This window comes from Suricata suricatta, chromosome 13 (genome assembly GCF_006229205.1).
Source record: "Suricata suricatta isolate VVHF042 chromosome 13, meerkat_22Aug2017_6uvM2_HiC, whole genome shotgun sequence".
In the NCBI taxonomy this organism is placed as follows: Eukaryota; Metazoa; Chordata; class Mammalia; order Carnivora; family Herpestidae; genus Suricata; species Suricata suricatta.
The window spans coordinates 21,963,108-21,982,279 of record NC_043712.1 but is presented as its reverse complement, the minus strand read 5'-3'; the positions used below and the strand labels follow the sequence as shown (position 1 = coordinate 21,982,279).

The 19,172-nt window shown below is 38.0% G+C and overlaps 1 pseudogene; it reads right to left on the bottom strand.

Moving 5' to 3' along the window:
* Window positions 1-808: 808 nt before the first annotated feature.
* LOC115277082 lies at window positions 809-2,449 on the bottom strand (annotated as a pseudogene).
* Between the last annotated feature and the right edge of the window lie 16,723 nt (window positions 2,450-19,172).

The following is a 19,172-nucleotide window of genomic DNA, read 5'->3' as shown; positions in this document are numbered from 1 at the left end:
AAAAAAAAAAAAAAAAAAAGATTTAAAAAAAAACACTAACACCTGATTCCAAGGCACAAAGACTCTGATTCAACTTGCATGAGTGACAACCGAGACATCAAGATTTTTTTAAAGTTCCCCAGGTGACTCTCTTGTGCAACAGAATGACTTTATCGTGTGCGACAAATGTATCATGATCAGAATCACCGGTTTGATAAGACACAGATTGCTAGCATTTCTGCTCAGTTTCAATGGGGCCTGAGAACTTCCATTTCTAACAAATCCCAGCTGAAGCAGCCCCGAGATCTTGCTGCTTCAGAGCGCCTTCATGTGCATATGAATCATCTTCTGTGCGCATCACTGTGAGTAGGGATCCTGCGCTGCACATCAAGTAACCTCTCAGGAGATACTAACGCTGCTAATCTGTGACCCATACTTTATACAGCAAAAGATTAGAGTGTGGGAGGTTAACTATTAGAATAGGGAATTCACTAAATACATAGGATTCTGTGAAAGAGTGAGAAAAAAAATTTATTACCAAAGCACCCTTTCGAAGTTTTCAACCGTAATTTCAATATTATTACATGGATACATTAGAAAAATGTCATGATCTTTGGAAAATTACAAAAAAATTGTTTTATGTCATAGACTAAGAAAACCAAAAGTCCTTTTCTTTTCAGGTTTTTAAAATATTTATTCTCAAAGTGATTCAACTATGGAATGATGCATTTTTAGCACTATGAAATCCAGAATTTTGAAATCCTTTTCCCCAGTAATTCTGTTCGTTACAATTCTATAGTCCTGAAGAAACTCTCTTACCTGAAGTTTTCTATGCATTCAGGCATTTTGGATGATGTCTGATATGATCAGTAATAATGGTTGCAAGGAAGTAGTAGCTGTAATAATAACCCTCTTGTAATCTAAAAACAACAGGGACTTTGTACAAACAGCTACAAAGTTATCTGGTAGTAACTGTCCATCTGAAAGGAACTGGTCATCTTTTCCCTGGTCAATTAGCATGTCGAGCTGAGAACCTGGATAGGACTTCACAAGATGAGACATACCAGAAGCCTTCCACTTACTTTGATCTCTTCCCAAATATCTACTAAAGGCTTTTGCTGTGTGTGTGTCCCAAAGACAGAACACTGGGTTGCAAATTGAAGCAAATGCTGACACAGATTTGTACTTTCCGGGATTCTTCAAAGCACAGATCAGAGAGCTTCATGGCCTCCCAGAGAGTGGCCAAAAATACACATCCTTTACGGGTCCACTAGAAAATTGGCATTGTGAGTTGGGTGGCTCCTCGGTTACCTAAGCATACATTGTGTAGGTAATCTTCCAAGGATCGTCAGTGAGGTGCACATAAAACCCAGTGCTGCTGCCAAAGTCCCAGCTCTAGCTTCTCCTTTAAGATTACAGCCACGTGGGGCGCCCGGGTGGCTCAGTCAGTTAAGCATCCAGCTTTGGCTCAGGTCATGATCTCACAGTTCATGGGTTCGAGCCCTGCGTCGGGCTCTGTGCTGACAGCTAGCTCAGAGCCAGGAGACTGCTTCAGATTCTATATCTCTCTCTCTCTGAGACCCTCCCTGCTCACACTGTCTCTCTGTGTCTCTCAAAAATAAATAAAAAAACATTAAAAAAAAAAAAAAGATTACAGCCACGAGGGCTGGTATCTGGAGCAATGTTCTGAGGCAGCCTGTTGAGAACCAGACTTTGATACAAAATTTCGTTCTGTGCAGGTCAGACCAGACAGCCAACTTAGTGCAGAGGATTTCCCAGTTTCTGCCTTCGGTAGGAAGTGATGTGGGTCTGTTGGCCTTCGGAGCCAGACAGCCAAGAAAGAACTCTTGAGATGTCTTCGGTGCCAAAAGGTGGTTTTATTAAAGTACAGGGGCAGAGCCCACGGCAGAGGGCTCACTGGGGCTGTGATGGGTGGCTGCTTATGTACTTTCAAGTTGGGCAGAGGCTAGGGATAATGTAATCCTCTAAGGAATCTTGGGAGCAAGGTTTCCAGGACTCCGACTGGGCTAGCTGTTATTGTGAAGCAAACGTCATTTATTACTGTCTAGTACACCCTCTGTCATGAGACCCTTCAGATGGACATCCGTGTATGCTTAGAGGATGACTGCCAACATACATTTGAAGGAAGTTTCCCAAGGGATTTTTGTACGTTAAAGTAGACTTACAGGATCCTGGACGTCCGGATAATGGTACGCTAAGGCTGTCTTTTGCCCTGAGCAAAGTGTCAACATCCAGGCAGCTGACTTCCTACAGGAATGTCACTCTGCCGGTCTCAAGGACTCCTCAATGGGCTGCAAGTTGTCAGGAAGTTTCATTTTTTGCCTTTGTTTCCCACATCAGTAAGTAGATAGCAAATTTCATTTTGTAGTTGAGTTCAACCCTGTCATGTTCCAAACCTTTCTATAATCTTCCAAAAGCATTTGTTACTGGAAATCTGTTTGAGTGCCATTCTTCTCCTGACAGATTTATACTTGCTCTTCTGTCTGCACTAAAGGACAGGTCAGGGATTGGCAGGGGTGGGGAAAGAAGAAGGAGCCAGAATGGAAAGGTGGGGCCTCTGCTCCGTCTTTTTAAAGTAAAAGTGTCTAAGGCTCCAAAATGCCTCCCCAAACATTGATTATATATGTTTTACTGAAATATAATTTACTTACATAAAGCTCATCCAATTAAAGTACACAATCCAATGGTTTTAGTATATTTACAGAGCTGTACAACCATCATTATAATCTAATTTTAGAATATTTTCATTATTTCCAAAAGAAACTCCCTACTGAGTGGCAGTCGCTTGCCACCCCCCAGCTCCCGTACTCTGTGAGCCCCGGGAATCACTAATCGACCTTCCCCATCCTTACCTATGGTGAACATTTCCTATCACTAGGGTCACACAGTATGTGGTCTTTTGTGCTTGGCTTCTTTCATTTAGCGTATGTTTGCTTCTCCATTATATAATTCTATCAGCATTACATACACGTTTTTTCCCCAGTGATATTTAAGGATATTCAGTTTTTATATCTGAACCAGTAACCCACATTTATACTCTTAAGAACATCACAAGAAGTATCGGATTTGACTCTGGCTGTTCTGAGAAGTGGGAGGAACGCTGAGGATTCTAGTTGTGACATAACTGGTTTACCACCACACAAGTGCATCTTCCTAATTTTCTTCTCTGCAGTGACAAGCCTATATGGCTCTAAGTGTGTTTCCTGTACTTGAATACATACAGCTAGCACCTCACTAAAGTCTGCCACCATCCCTTCCCAGGCCTGACAAGTTTTCTGACCATACGATATCAGGTAAGATCATTTGGAAGGAAAAAAAAAGCAAAGGCCAAGAACCTTGAAATAAAAAATAAGTCTCATGGTTGTTATTAAAAATCAGTGCCTGGAAAGTACCTATTAGTGTGAGGGTTGGAACCACCAGGCTCATGAATAATTATTTGGGGGCCATTTTCACAAAAGAGTTCTAATGTTACAATTTTGTAATTCAGCTTTTGCTAACCACTCGTATTTTTTATTTTCTAGCTTAATCTTAGTAGGTTTAACAATTTTTATGATCCTTCTACTCTGCAAGTGTTCATTTATTTTTACGTAAAGGACAAATCAATTCCTGAATTTTGTTTAGTGCTTTCTATTCTTTGGATAATGAAGGTCTTGTTATAGGGTGGAGAGAGAACATTTGGTTTCTTTTGTGTACTTCCCAGGCATGCGTTAAAGCAATGGCTTCAGTTTTAGGAACTGCTGGATTTTTTGGGGAAACATCTGAATGTCAGACTTCCAAGTTCTCAGCAAATATGCAAATAACCAAATAAGATGTCATTGTAGTGTGATTAACTGAACCATTCAGACTTAAGATTCTAGATTTTAGAGGCAGTGACAGGTATAAAAATGACAAGAAATACCAGAAAATGATGAATTTGGTAAGGCCATCTTTCAACAGTAGGAATAAGATATTTAGCAGATGTTAGTAAATATAAAGTCAGTAATATGTGTATGTCTCTCTTGAACATTAGGGTGATTTTCACCAGTCTGAGAGCTCATGTGTGAAGGTTCTGGGTGATCCATGCAAGTGAACAAGACATAATAGGGTGACACCCCATCTCTGGGCTCTCTGTAAGACGAGAAGGTTCTACTGGACACTGTTTCCTAGTCTATGGGGGCAGTGGCTTTGAGCTTCTTAATGCTTTGAGAAGCTGATGAAGGCCATGGATCCTCTCTCCAGAAACATTCATAATTTGCACATAATTCCATGTATTCCGGACGCCTTGAAGATGCCTAAAGGGTGAGGATACCTGGAACCCAAGTGAGTCATAGACTTCACACACACAGCATTGAATAAGTTCTATATGTTGGTGATGATGATGATAATAAACAGCTCTGGTTTACTAGGTGAAGAATGAGGGGAAAAAACACATGTTTTATAAATGGAGTTTCATTTAGCTTAGTGACTAGTGAAAATTCCTCCCAGATTCTGGCAACAGGCTGTCAACCTGGACTGTTGATATCTGTTATTTTGAATGTTCATCCTTTTCTGTTTTTAATCAATAATTTTTGGCAACTTGGGAGAGGATCCATTTAAGAACTACTGACCATTTATTTACTAGTGATTTTGTACCAAGCACTCTGATAAGCAATTAGTCTGCATTAGCTCATTTAACACAAAGACATCTTAGTAAACAAATCCTTCTTACTAATGAAGAAGTTGAGGCTTCTACTAACTCCCCAATGGCCTCACAGACTATTGTGTGGCAGGAACAGCCATGTTTCATGAAGTGAAGAATGTGTAGAACACAAATCATTTTTTTAATAAATCCATCTTTGTTGCCCCAGTAATAACTGAAAATTTCTTCCAGATTCTAACAACAGTCTGTTAATAATAATTTTCACTGTTTGTTTTTTTGGATTGTCAATATCATCCAACTTTGTCGGTATTTTGATGTGAACTCTGGACACAGTAACATGGGAGCGGCTAGTCAGGGGCCATGTAAGCCTTTCTATATGCCACAGGGACCAGAATTGTCATTTCCATGGCAGAGCTCCAGCACTGCCATTTGGCTTCCCCCAAAACCTGCTACCTGGATTATAACTGAAATTTATTCTATATTTTACACATACGAACCTTGTTTTCTTTTTCATTCATCCTGGTTTCATGCTAAATATGAAATTAGCTAGAAAATTGCCACTTCAAAGGGCTCATTGTAAAACTGTGAGGAAAAGAACACAGTTTTTGTAAAGATTATCATGCCCAAGGTTATTTGGCAAATATTTGCCATTAATGTCAGTAGGTAATGGAAACTGCTCTTCCTGTGATCATCTGCTTTCTTTTTTTGGTCTTCTAGCTTCTGGCATCTCCTTCCACCACTTAAAAGCTTTCCTTATGCAGATTCCTTTTTCTGGCCTCATACTTTCATGCTCTACACATTCTCCTTGAGTGACTTCATCCACTCTCTTGCAGCTCTCCACTTCCAGCCCAGACCTCTTTCCAAACTCTTGACCTGTTTGATCATTTACAACCTAGATCAGCCATGCGATTTTCCATGGACATCTCAAGCTCAACATGTCCAAAACAAAGTTATCTCCTTCAACAATCCTGCTTCCTGAATCATCCACCTCCCTCCCACCATTCACCCATAAAGAATTAACTTCTGATGTTTCTCACTACCCCATAATATTCACCTTCGTTAATTTATCCAGGTGAAACTCAGAATCACCTACATCCATTGATCCACCTGGTATTATCTCTCGTTAATCGCCATTTTTTCCCATACAAAAGTAGGAAGAATAATGTCCACTATTCCAGTGGGATGAGGGGGTGTTGTGACTGTTTTAAGGCTCTTTCAAACCTATTTCTGTGTGATTGAAATGAGGGAGTATCTTTGAATGAATTTAAGTATAAAATGCAAACTATTCTATCTCTTTAAGTTTTTACTTTTGGCTTAGAAAATGTTAATATTTTCACTTAAGCCATCTGGGTCTTGGAAACATCATGTGCTTCTGATGACTATATGTGAAAACTATTTTTTGCATCTTTAAAAATTATTGAAGGAATGCTATTTACTAAGTTTGCTTTCCTTTCTATTTTTTTTTACCACAAATTACAATTAACTTGCAATTCAAAAGACGAACTTGAAATATATTTAAGCAGTTCCAAGTGAACACCACAGATATCAAATGATCAAATTAAGATATGAATAGCTGTGGATGACTCAAATGTTTCTTTGACTTACCACTGCCTTTTGTTTGGATGTAATTTTCCTTCATATTAAAAAAAAAAAGTCCTTTGGCACCATCTGCTCCTGTAATACTTTGCCACGCTTAAGACATTTTATTCCTGGACACTGCAGTTTTGAAATTACTCCCTGAACGTTTCTTAAAGAAAATAAATTGAATTTCCATTCCCCCTAGCTTGTTACTTAACAAACAGCAGACAGAGGTTTGTTACTCAAGAAAAACAGCTACAGGAATATTTCGTTATAATCAGACATTTCCCTATGGATTTTCGCTCTGACCCTAAGACTATATGGTGCCTGAGGAAACAATATTTTATGTGCTATGCGCACAATATGTGCAATAGTTTTCCTTTAAAATATGCAGATCTACTTTTATAATCTGAACCACAAAATGGGGCAAATTTTCTAGTAGTCTCATCCATTTTATGGATAAACATTTAACAAATGACTAGATTGCCAAAATAAATTCTCAGAGGGAAGTTGATAGACTGAAGCAAGAAGACCAGTAAAAGAAATCCAACAAAGTAAATAGATGCTTCCTGTATGAAACAGAAACATATGCTCGGATGAAAATCAGACTTTTCCAATTTTTGACAGTGATACTAGAGGATGAAGCAACTGATTTCTTCAATGTGTACAACTCCAAGTCGGCGATATTGATTTAGAAGTATAAATAAGTGGTATTAAGATAGTGACATTGAAATTGTCATGGATGGAATGACAATAGGCCAAGTATATGTTCATCCTTTCAGTCAATATCAATATACACCCAACACTTGTTAAGTCTAGTGTCTATATCAGTTTCTGGAAAGAATCAATCATTTTCTTATAATTTATAACAAAATGGATTTATCGTCTTGTAGATACAACTGAACCTCCTTCCTCCAGTATATTCTATTTGAATCCATTTTCCACATACTAGCCAGAATTAGCTTTGGAGAGTTAAAATTAAGTTACATGATAAAGTTCAAACTTCCTAATATGGTTTATAAAGACCTTTATGGCTTAACTCTTGCTTATCTCTCCTGTCCCGCTGTCCCACCTTGCTCCCTGATCATAATGAATTATTAACCATTCATTAAGTAAGTCAGGCCTTTGCATTCTGTTCCTCCTGGCCAAATGCTTTTCCTCCTCTCCTTGTCCACCCTTTCCCTCTGATCTTCAGTTTCTAACCTAAACATCTCCTTGGCTAAAACTTCTCCAAGGACTGAAACGTGGTTAGGTGAGCCTCTTAGGCAGCAAACGCTCTACCTTTTTTTTTTAATGTTTATTTTATTTTTGAGAGGCAGAGGGAGAGAGAGACAGCATAAGTAAGGAAGGGGCAGAGAGGGAGACACAGAATCCAAAGCAGGTTCCAGGCTCTGAGCTGCCAACAGAGAGTCTGACGCCAGGCACGGACCCACAAACCAGAAGATTATGACCTGAGCTGAAGTAGGATGCTTAGCCAACTGAGCCACCAGGCGCCCCCTGCAGGTGAACCTCTTATGTATCACATAACACTCCAGCCTTAATACCTTGAAGCCTGCAGCACAGACCAGTGATTACTTGTCTGCCTCCTACTAGACTATATACCCCTCAAGAACAAGAAATATCCCTCGTTTCCTCCAGAAATTTCATAATGTGAAACAGAGCCTTGGCTCATCTGAGTGATAATATGCAGGTAAGTGAGTGGAAAACTACACCGTGCATTCTTCCCACTGATTTTGGTAAGACCATTGACAGTGGCAAGAGTGTGAGTGCGGGGGACCAACCCATGCACCACAGTCGAAAGGTCCCGAGTAGGGGTTTGGTGTCGGCGCAATATCTCTAGGAAAGAAGATGGACAAGATGGACAAGATGGACAAGACGGACAAGACAGACAACGTGGATGTAAAGCCACACTTTTTAAGATAGCCAGGGTCTTATATACCAAGAGTGATTACATCGTTTCTTTAATGGTTACATAGTTTAAGGTCCTTGAAGTAAAGACACATGCTCCGGGAAAGGTCATTCTTATCAGGACAGAAGTAACAGGATTAAGTCATTACAAAAGAGGAATCCCAGAGAGAATATGAGGGCCAGTTACATAGAATACGTGTTTTGTCGATAACTTTAAAGAAGGAAATGAAATGGAAACATATGGGAAATGTTTGAATTAGAAGTTATTCAAATGTGTATTCTTTTCCCAAAGAAAACCAGTGACTGTAAAGCAAAACAAGTTTGATTGCATGTGATATTTTTTTGCTCTTGTGTATGCTTTTTGAATAGTCCATTTGATAAAGCTTGAATGGAAAAAAATAAAGCCGTTTCTATCTGCAAAAAAAAAAAAAAAAAAAAAAAGAGGAATCCCCTAATAATAGTCTGGTTTTAAGCATAAGATAAACCTGAAGAATTCTATGAGGAGATATACATTCCTTAAGGCCCTTCATCAGTTATTCAAGGGTAAGATGTCATCCTTTTATAAGCAAATCTTTTGGCAGGGGATCATGTTCACTCCCAACAGCAGACAAAGAGCCAGAAAATAAAGTAAGGGAAGGTCACTGACTGACCCAAGTTGATTCAAAGCCTAAAAGTATATGCCTCTTTGCAAAGCAATGAGAAAATCATAGGATGAACAGAAGCCACATGTGCGGCCCAGGAGGCCAAATATTGTTTGAGGGTATTTTTTGTCTACTGGGCCCCAACATGTGAGGTAAGGGAAATTATCCTTAGCTTCATTGCTTGACTATGTGAATTTAGCTTTCTGATGGTAAATGCACACACTTAAACATATTCCCTCTTTTCCTCCCTCATACATTTTAGTTGTAATTTATCATTAAAATGTTTCATCCTGAAATCAATAAATGCTCCAGTCTTTCCCACTGAGAATATTCAGTGGTTTCTTCTTGCTTTATGTTTTATGATGGATCAAAATACAAGACATCTCCAAAATCAACTTAAGTCTTTTCTCTTTTCTTTTCCTTTGAAAGCGGGGTAGACAGTAAAATTAACTAATCTAGAACAACAGAGAGATGAGAACTTGTTGGATAAATTGTTTTGGTCTGCAGAGCGTAACATACAAAAAGTACTGAACTTCTGAAAAAGTTTTATTTCATCAGTCTTTTTTCTTTAAATATTTATTGATATGGATATGGCACTTCAGTGTTATAGCCTAATTTTAAGCTGTATCTATAGATTCCAAAATCAAATCCGGAAAGTCAATAAACCTCTATCTATGTATATTTGACTGTGAGGGATTAGATCAAAGCACAACAGTTATCTATAGTTTGAATTTTATTTTTGTTTTTCACTCTTCTATATTTTCCTAAATTTTCACAATGAACAGGTCAAAAAGAAAACCAATAAACATGTTTACACACGGGAATAAACAGAAAAGATAGTAACATCATTCAAGAGAGAAATTAGTAAATATAGGTGGTCTGTAAGTTTCCTGCTTTCTTCAAAATTCTGTAATTTTATGACTTCTCAATGTACTACGCAAACATATGTACATTTTTCTGTACTAGACACAGTACAGAATTACCCCAGAATTATAGGGATTTTGATAGAAATGTCTAGGGGTGCCTGGGTGGCTCAGCTGGTTAAGTGACCGGCTTCAGCTCAGGTCATGATTTCACAGTTTGTGAGTTTGAGCCCCGCGTCAGGCTCTGTGCTGACAGCTCGGAGTCTGGAGCCTGCTTTGGATTCTGTGTCTCCTTCTCTCTCTGCCTCTCCCCCACTCATGCTCTGTCTCTCTGTCTCTCAAAAATAAATAAACATTAAAAAAAATTTTTTTAATGTCTGGCAATGTCCTTTACAATAGAAATAATTAATAAAACCGTTTACATATGATTTTGGTCATAATAAAAGATGAATGCCTTGCACATAGTAGGCACTCCTTCGGTATTAAATGAAGAAATCCAGCAATTGATCAACCAATGTTAAATGACCTTGGTGTTAAAATTCTGTCTCTGCTGCCCTCCAGTGGCTCACGTGCTTAACTCTGAAAGACTTCAAGTGCCCTCCATTCCTAGATCCTTATTTGAGAGGAGTATGAATGTTCAGATTTCGAGGGTTGGTATTCATTTTGGACAGTTTTATATTCGTCCTCTGTCATACTCCTTGGCAGGTCAAAACCAAATGCATTATCTGTCTCTTCCCATCTGAAGGTCAAACCAAAGCAACAGTAATAGACGGTGCCAATAAACACAAATATTTTGTACATTCACACTTCATAGAGATTTTTCATTTGGGTCACCACCTTAAGCTTCTAGGAAGAATCTGTGGTAATAACAACAATAATAATTGCAACTCTTTTACTGGGGGTGCCTGGGTGGCTCAGTCGGTTGAGTGTCCAACTTAGGCTCAGATTATGATCTCACAGTTTATGAATTCAAGCCCCACATCCGGCTCTGTGCCAACAGCTCAGAGTCTGGAGCCTGCTTCGGATTCTGTATCTCCTTCTCTCTCTCTCTCTCTGACCCTCCCCCACTCATGCTCTGTTTCCCAAAAAATAAATAAACATTAAAAATAAATAAACATTAAAAAAAAGAAAAAGAAATCGTTCTGGCCCCTTGTTCAGATAGTGTTGTCAGGTGCCGTTAGGCATGAAGATTCAATAGTACCTCTTAATGAGCAGCCCAGAACTCTAAACTTACACATCATCTAGGTGCAGTACTGTAGAAAAATGTTAACTTAGCAGCAAGTATCAGCGCTGCAATCGGTGAACATTAGAACTGTATCTTTGTATTGCTTTGGTCTGTGGAGGTTATATCTTGAATCCAGTTAGATGGTCAGTAGAGTAGTTTCTAGAACCTTCAGTTTCAGTGTTTTGACATTGCCTATGATGTACTCCTAGATATCCTGCATTTCCGGCCTCATCCTGTGGTATCAGATAACGCTCTCCAATGGATTTATCTTCTACATGATCTCCTAATATGCTTATCTTTCCCTGTTACTGTAGTTCTTCTGGACTATCCTTTTAGTGACAGCCATGGAGTCACTCAATTCTTCCCTTGTCTGCCACCATATCTCCAGGGGACGTGATTATTTCTATCCTTTTGCTCATCTGCAGTCTATCGTTTTGAATTAGAGTCTCTTTATTTTTTATTGTAGTTTTTTTAGTCTTTACTTTCCAGCTCTTAATTCTGTCTCTTACTTGAACAATTTCTTCCCTTTTGGTAGTATGGAAGTATGTGGTATTATCCTTCATAATAATGAGTTTTTTCTTATTCTCAGATTACTAGAGTTTTGTGTATTTTATTGATATTTTCATAAGCTCGAGTTTATTTAGCAAATGCATCATTTTTGTGCTTTTTACATCACAGTAATTTAGTAACTTGTTTTCAGTTATAGTACTAGCAATATTATAAAAGAACATTTATTTTTAGAACTAGTCCTACGAGAATAATTTTTTCACAAAAGGCTTTTTTTAAAAAAATAGTACTGAAGTAAAAGTAAGCTAAAATAAGGGTGCCTGACTGGCTTAGTCAGTTAAGCATCCAACTTTTGGGGTGCCTGGGTGGCTCAGTCAGTTAAGCGTCCGACTTCAGCTCAGGTCATGATCTCACAGTTCATGGGTTCGAGCCCCACGTCAGGCTCTGTGCTGACAGCTAGCTCAGAGCCTAGAGCCTGTCTTCAGATCCTGTGTTTCCATCTCTCTCTGACCCTCCCCTGCTCATGCTGTCTCTCTCTCTCTCAAAAATAAATTAAAAAACATTAAAAAAAAATTTTTTTAAGTATCCAACTTGTGATCTTGGGTCAGGTCATGATCTCACAGTTTCAAGAGTTCAAGCCCCACATAAGGCTCTGTGCTGACAGCATGAATCCTGTCTGGGATTCTCTCTCTCCTCTCTCTCTGCCCCTCCCCAGCTCATGCACCTCCCCATCTCTCTCTCTCTCTCTCTCTCTCAAAATAAATACACATTAAAAACAATAAACTAAAATAAATGTCCAACAAGATATGTATGATATAAACCCAATAGTATCATAGAATACAATAATATTCAGGAACTTAAATAGTTCTATTTATTCATTTGCTTATTACAAGTCCATAAAATACTAAGAGAAAGTTAAAATTATAAGAGATTTTTGGAGCTAAAAAATAAAAAGAAAGTACTAAGTACAAACAGTACTTTCACCATTTTTAGAAATGAAGGTGTATATACATATATTGTGTGTACGTTTATGTGTTATGTGTACGCACACTTAATGTCTGAAAGAACTCCAAGCTACGAACATTGATTTAATCTGGCGTGAGGTTGTCATTATCTGACTCTGTAACCGAAAACTATCCCAACTCTCATTATTCTTATAAGCCTTTAAACTATCCAATTGGGACTTAAACTTCAGCATATATTTTCATACAATTTCCTAAACATTTCCAATCAATTTATTCTAATGCAATAAAAATCTAACACATAGTACCATCTCTATTCTATCAGTTCCCATCGATTATTAGCAGAATATACTTGAGACTAGAACATTAAGATAATTTCATTGTTCACTGGGCATTATTAAGTAAGAAGAGAAATTCAGAAGTAGAAACGCACAGCATTTAAGAAGCAAAGACATCAAGCTTTGGTTTGTAAATACAAAATGAAGAATTAAGAAGATAGGCATCCTTAAGACCTTATGGAGGGGCACCTGGGAGGCTCAGTCGGTTGAGCGTCCGGCTTCGGCTCAGGTCATGATCTCAGGGTTCGTGGGTTCAAGCCCCGCATTGGGCTCTGTGCTGACAGCTAGCTCGGAGCCTGGGGCCTGCTTCAGATTCTGTGTCTCCCTCTATCTCTGACCCTCGCCTGCTGGCACTGACTCTGTCTCTCAAAAATAAATAAAAACCATTAAAAAATTATAACTTAAAAAAAAAAGACCATATGGAGAGACATACACAAAAGGAAAAAAAAAAACTGAACCCTGGTAGCCTTTTCATTTTGGGGCATTGAAAGCGAACCAAGAACACAATGCCAAATTGTTTAAACCACCAAGTTTGTGGAACTTTGTTATGGCAGGCATAGGACACAAATATTATTTCTTTAGGAAATTATCCATTTTATCAAGGTTTTAAATTTTTATGTGTATAGACATCTATAAAGCAGTCCCCTGTTATTTTAAATTGCTTTCCAGTTTATTTCCACTCAATTTCTCATATAGTATTTTTTAACTTTCCTTTTTTTCTTGATTAACTTAGTATTTGTCTAGTGTTTTATTTCACTGCAAAATGGGGATTTTATTTATGAATTAGATCTACTGTTTTCAGTTTTGAACCTCAACAATTCCTGGTTTTATCTTTACTACTTCCTGGCTTATTTCTTTCTTTGGTTTACTTTATCTTTTTTCTCTCCCCTCCCCCTTGCATTTTGAGCTGGAAACTTATTTCATTTATTTTCATTCTTTTATTTTTGTTCATACAAGTGTTTAAGGGCATGAAGTTTCCTCTGATAGGTACTTTAAATATACCCAATAGAGTCTGAATATAGTGTTCTCATGTCATTAGTTTTCTTCTTTTCTGTATTTAAAAAATTTTTTATGTTTTATTTATTTTTGAGAGAGAGAGAGAGAGAGAGAGAGAGAGAGAGAGAGAGAGAGAGAGAGGGAGAGAGAGAGAAAGAGCAAGCAAGCAGGGGACAGACAGAGAGAGAGGGAGACACAGGATTTGAAGACAGGCTCCAGGCTCTGAGTTGGCTATCAGCACAGAGCCCGAAGCAGGGCTCAAACCCAGGAACAGTAAAATCATGATCGAAGCCAAATTTGGACACTTAACCGGCTGAGCCACCCAGGCACCCCTCATGACATTAGTTTTCCTTCAATTAATTTCAGTTTGCATTCCCCCTCCACCTACTAAGCAAGAGTTGTTGAATGGAAGGCTTTTAAACTTCCAGCTGGACTTTTGTTGTCAATAACTTTTATTTTTGGGCTCTGTGGTAAGATAATGTATGACATTTCTAGGTCATGGTACTGATTGATATTTTCCTCATAACATGATAGATGATCAACTTTGTGATTGCTGTGTGCACTTGAGTAGGTACACTCTACTACGAGACTGTGAAGCTTTATATATCCTTGAGTTCTTACCAATTTGGTATTTGTGGTCTCAAGTTTATCACATTATTTTATAATTACAATGTATATTTGCTTAATTTTCCCCCATACATTGTATCTTTTCTTTATTCTTTTTACCTTTTAAAATCTCTTTTGGTATTTAGAAAGTTCTAGTGTTATCCTTCTCCTTATATATATTTTTAATACTCTTCATTCTCTCTTCCTTCTTTAACCTTTAACTCAACATTTTATTAGTTATTTCTCCCATCCAAGTACTAACCAGGCCCGACCCTGCTTAGCTTCCGTGATCAGACGAGATGGGGCGTGTTCAGGGTGGTATGGCCATAGATTAGCTATTTCTGATATCCATTTACTCTCCTCTATTCTCTACATTTTAAAAAGAAAGAAATCATTGGGGGCACCTGCGTGACTCAGTCAGTTAAGCGTTTGACTTCAGTTCAGGTCATGATCTCATGGTTTGTGGGTTTGAGCCCCACCATCTGCTGATCTGATAGCTCAGCCTGGAGCCTGCTTTGGATTCTGTGTTCCACTCCCCTCCCCCTACATCCCTCCCCTGCTTATGTGCTCTCTTTCTCTCCTCTCTCTCTCTCTCTCTCAAAAATAAACATTAAAGAAAATGGGGGAGCCTGGGTGGTTCAGTCAGTTGAGCTCCTGTCTTTGGCTCAGGTCATGAACTCATGGGTCGCAAGTTCAAGCCCCACATCAGGCTCTGTGCTGACAGCTAGCTCAGAGCCTGGGGCCTGCTTTGGATTCTGTGTCTCGGTCTCTCGGTTGCTCCCCTGCTTGAACACAGTCTGTCTCTCTGTCTCTCTCTCTCAAAAATAAAGATTAAAAAAATAAAAAAATATTTTTAAAAGAAATTATTCTACCTTACTCTTTTGCTGTCCCTCCAATAGTTTACTTGCATTGTTTGTATTTGTCGAAAAATAACTTATAACATACAGCAGACAACATATTCTTCTACCATGCTTGTCTCCATTTTTGTTTTGGTCTTACTTAGATCTACAACTGAACATATTAAATGTGTGCCATTAGTCTTTTCTTGCTGAAGTTTCCTCAGTCATATCTTCGGTTATGAGAAGCTCTTATTCTAGTAGATTCCTCAAGAAGGCCTGTTAAGTACAGAATGTTCGCTCGGTAGCATATTGGCATTGATATCTGAAAGACAACTTGCCTTTCTACAATTCCTGGTTCACACTTCCTTTCCTTGAGCTGTTTGAAAATGCTGTCAGTTGATGCCTTGCTTTACTTAGGCTTTCCTAAGAAATTTGATGCTGATCTAATTATCTTGTCCTTGTAACTTATTTGATTTTTTTTAATGTTTTATTTATTTTTGATACAGAGAGAGACAGAGCATGAGAGGGGGAGGGGCAGAGAGAGAAGGAGGCACAGAACCGGAAGCAGGCTCCAGGCTCTGAGCTAGCTGTCAGCACAGAGCCTGACATGGGGCTCGAATCCACGAGCGTGAGATCTGACCTGAGCCGAAGCCGGAGGCCCAACCGACTGAGCCACCCAGGCGTCCCTTAACTTATTTGATTTTTTTAAACATGATGGCCTTGAGAATCTTTTTCTGAATTAAAAAATTTTTTTCTTAATGTTTACTGATTTTTGAGAGAGAGAGAGAGCAAGAGAGCGAGCAAGCACAAGCAGGGGAGGGGGAGGGACAGAGAGAAAGAGACACACACAGAATCCAAAGTAGGCTCCAGAATTTGAGCTTTCAGCACAGAGGCTGGTGCCCGGCCTGACCCCACAAACCATGAGATCATGACCTGATCCGAAGCTGGACGCTTAACCAACTGAGCCACCCAGGTGCCCCTCTTTTTCCTAATTTTTAAAGTCTAATAGTTTCAGACTCATAGGTCTAATGGGGTATATCACAGCATATATCATTGTGGGTCAATTTTCCCTGATACTTTCTAGGCCCTTACAATATGTAACAACGGGTCTCGTTTACTTCCAGAAGGTCTACTTAGACAATTCTGTTTTATCATTTAATTTTTCATCCTCCTGAAACCGAAATTTTACGTAAGTTAGTTCTTCTTTGCTTGAAAACCATCTCACTTTTCTTTGGCCTTATAAAAATCTCTTATTTTTCATTCTCATGGCAGTTTGATTACTATTTTTCATTACACTTTATTAAGTGTTCACTCACAGCTTTTTCTTCCTTGAGTTTCCCATAATTTATTTTTATATGATTCCCTTCTCCCTCCAATTCAATCAACCCCCATTTCATTTCCTTCTATTCTTGACTCTTGGATTTTTGATGCAGCCTGTTTTTTGTTTTTAGTTCCAAAAGTCTAGTTTCAGAATATTTAATTCAGCTTGGAGCACTGTGTTATAGTTTCCTTCTGCTTTCTTCTGGTTGAGGAAAAATTCATCAGATAAACTCTTACGATTTTCATTTTTGTTTTAACAGTAAATTGTACAAAGACTGTGTCCTTGCTTGGGGTAGTTTATGAGATTCTTCTTTTTAAGATTTTATTTTTAAGTAATCTCTACACACAATGTGGGGTTTGAATTAACAACCCCAAGATCAAGGGTCGCATACTCTACCAACTGAACTGGCCAGCTGCCCCTATGAGATTCTTACTCAAAACACCTTCTTCTATCAATATAACAAAGTGTCACTTCTTTTTAGATGGTGCTTGTTTTTCTGTAGGGAGTAAAGAAAATGTGTGCTCTTTGACATTTTTATTTCCTTTTGTCTTCCAGGATCTTACATTTCTTTTGCTTCTTTTACTCTTTCACTCTGAATTTTCCAAGACATCTCTCTCTCATCTTTTTAACCCTTATTTTTCCCTAAAATTTACTCTCTTCCCATTGCTTTCTTATATCCTCTGTACACTTTCAAGCTCCTTTCATGAGATCACTACCCTCTTTTCAGTATTTTTACACTTAGAGTTGATTTCCTTTTTTTGGAAGTGATTTTTAGATCAATCTTAGGTCCACTGACATTTTTCTTTTTCTCTTATGTAGCTTTTAATTGACTGCCATTGCTCTCAAAGAACACTTCTGTCACAGGTATGAGATATAGTTTACTGGTCTTTTCTCTAAGTTTACATGTAAACTTTGGACCTTCTCTACTATGTGAGTTTTGCATAGTTTTTCTGTTCTTCTTGTTCTGATTTTTTTTTTTTTTTGAGGACATGTTGGGAGATTTGAATTTACACCACTGCCTTTGCTTTGGGCTTCTAAGACTCCCACAATTTTAAGTGGTGGATTTTAATATATTTTCATCAACTTAATTAAAAGTAACTTTGAAAATAATGTGTATTTTTTTAAGCAAAAATCCCACAAAGCTGCACAAATGTTTCTCAGCAAAAGACATGTTAAAGTCTTCAGGCCTCTGCTCAAAAAGAAACTTCTTTTGAAATACCTGAATCACCACCATCCATCTTTGAGATAGTAAGGGGACATGAGACAATTGCAAGGGTATTGCAAGTGGGTATATATTGTTGAAGTTTTCTCAACATGAAAGATAGATTAGGTAAGATAATTACAGCAATTTTGATTTTTAGCCTAAAATAGTGTTATAGAATGGGTATTAAAAAGGTAACATGGGAGGCACTAGGTGAACATCAGTTAATGTGAAGTATGGTCAGGTTATCTAGACTACTTTGCTTTGACAGGATGGATTTGGGGATTACTGTAAATAGAAATGTATCTGGATATTGGATACATTTGACAAATCTATTATTAAATCTTTTTGGACAGAATGGGGAAATGTAGGCTGGATGTGTCAGGTCTATCAATACATTCTTTTTTACTACTGTTATCCTCAACAATTTTCCCTTATCTGTTCCTTGTTTATTTTTACCCCAGCTTCTGGCCTGATCCATTTTCCCATTTATGACTTTGAGTTTAGTCTTGGAATTCACTACAATTTTCTGGCTAGTAGCTACACTTGGCTAAAATTCATATTCTCTTGGATTACTTCTCTGAAAAGGGATGACTATAAATTGAAGATGATAAAGCTATAATGTAAAACAAAGGGATAAAAGGATGATAGAGTCCATATTCAGATTTTGAAAACTATTCTAGGGGCGCCTGGGTGGCTCAGTTGGTTAAGCATCCGACTTCGGCTTAGGTCATGATCTCACAGTTCGTGGGTTCGAGTCCCACATCAGGCTCTGTGCTGACAGCTCGGAGCCTGGAGCCTGCTTTGGATTCTGTCTCCCTCTCTCTCTCTCTGGCCCTCCCCTGATCACACTGTCTCTGTCTCTCAAAAATTAATAAAATGTTTAAAAAAAATTTTTTTAAAGGAAAACAATTCTAATGGCACCACACATAAGTTACACTAAGTGAATTTTGTACAATTTCTTTTTGTATATTCCTCGTCTCTTAAGTATGTCATAATGTTTAATTTTGAGAATTTCTGAAATTTTTTGTTGTTCTGGAGAAACACTCCCAAGATGATCAGCAGATGGCACTGCTAACTTGAAGAACCAATTTCCATATGCATTAAAATTTGGAGACATGACTTCTTAAAACTATTAACAGACACTATTTTTCATCTCACATGTGTATTGTAGAAGGAGAAGATAAAGTTAAGCAGATGGAAGAAATTTAAAATCCATAATTACAGATAAAATCACTCTGGACATTTGAGTGCACAGCCAAGTTTTATATTCACATGTTTAACAGAAATGGAATATATCCTCCAAGAGCTTAGTCACCAGGTTTTTAAAATGAACCATGTATTAAAGACAAATTGCCATGTCATATTTCACAATGGATTTTTTGTGGCTGTAAAACTATATCATAATTTAGTTAGCCAATAACATGTTGTCTGAAATTTGGGGTGTTTCCAATTTCTTGTTCTCATAAATAACACTGTCATGAACATCTTATTGCCTAGTTCCTTAATTATACGGTCACATACTTAATTGTCTCCACAGGATGAATTCCTAAAAGTAGAACTTTTGTT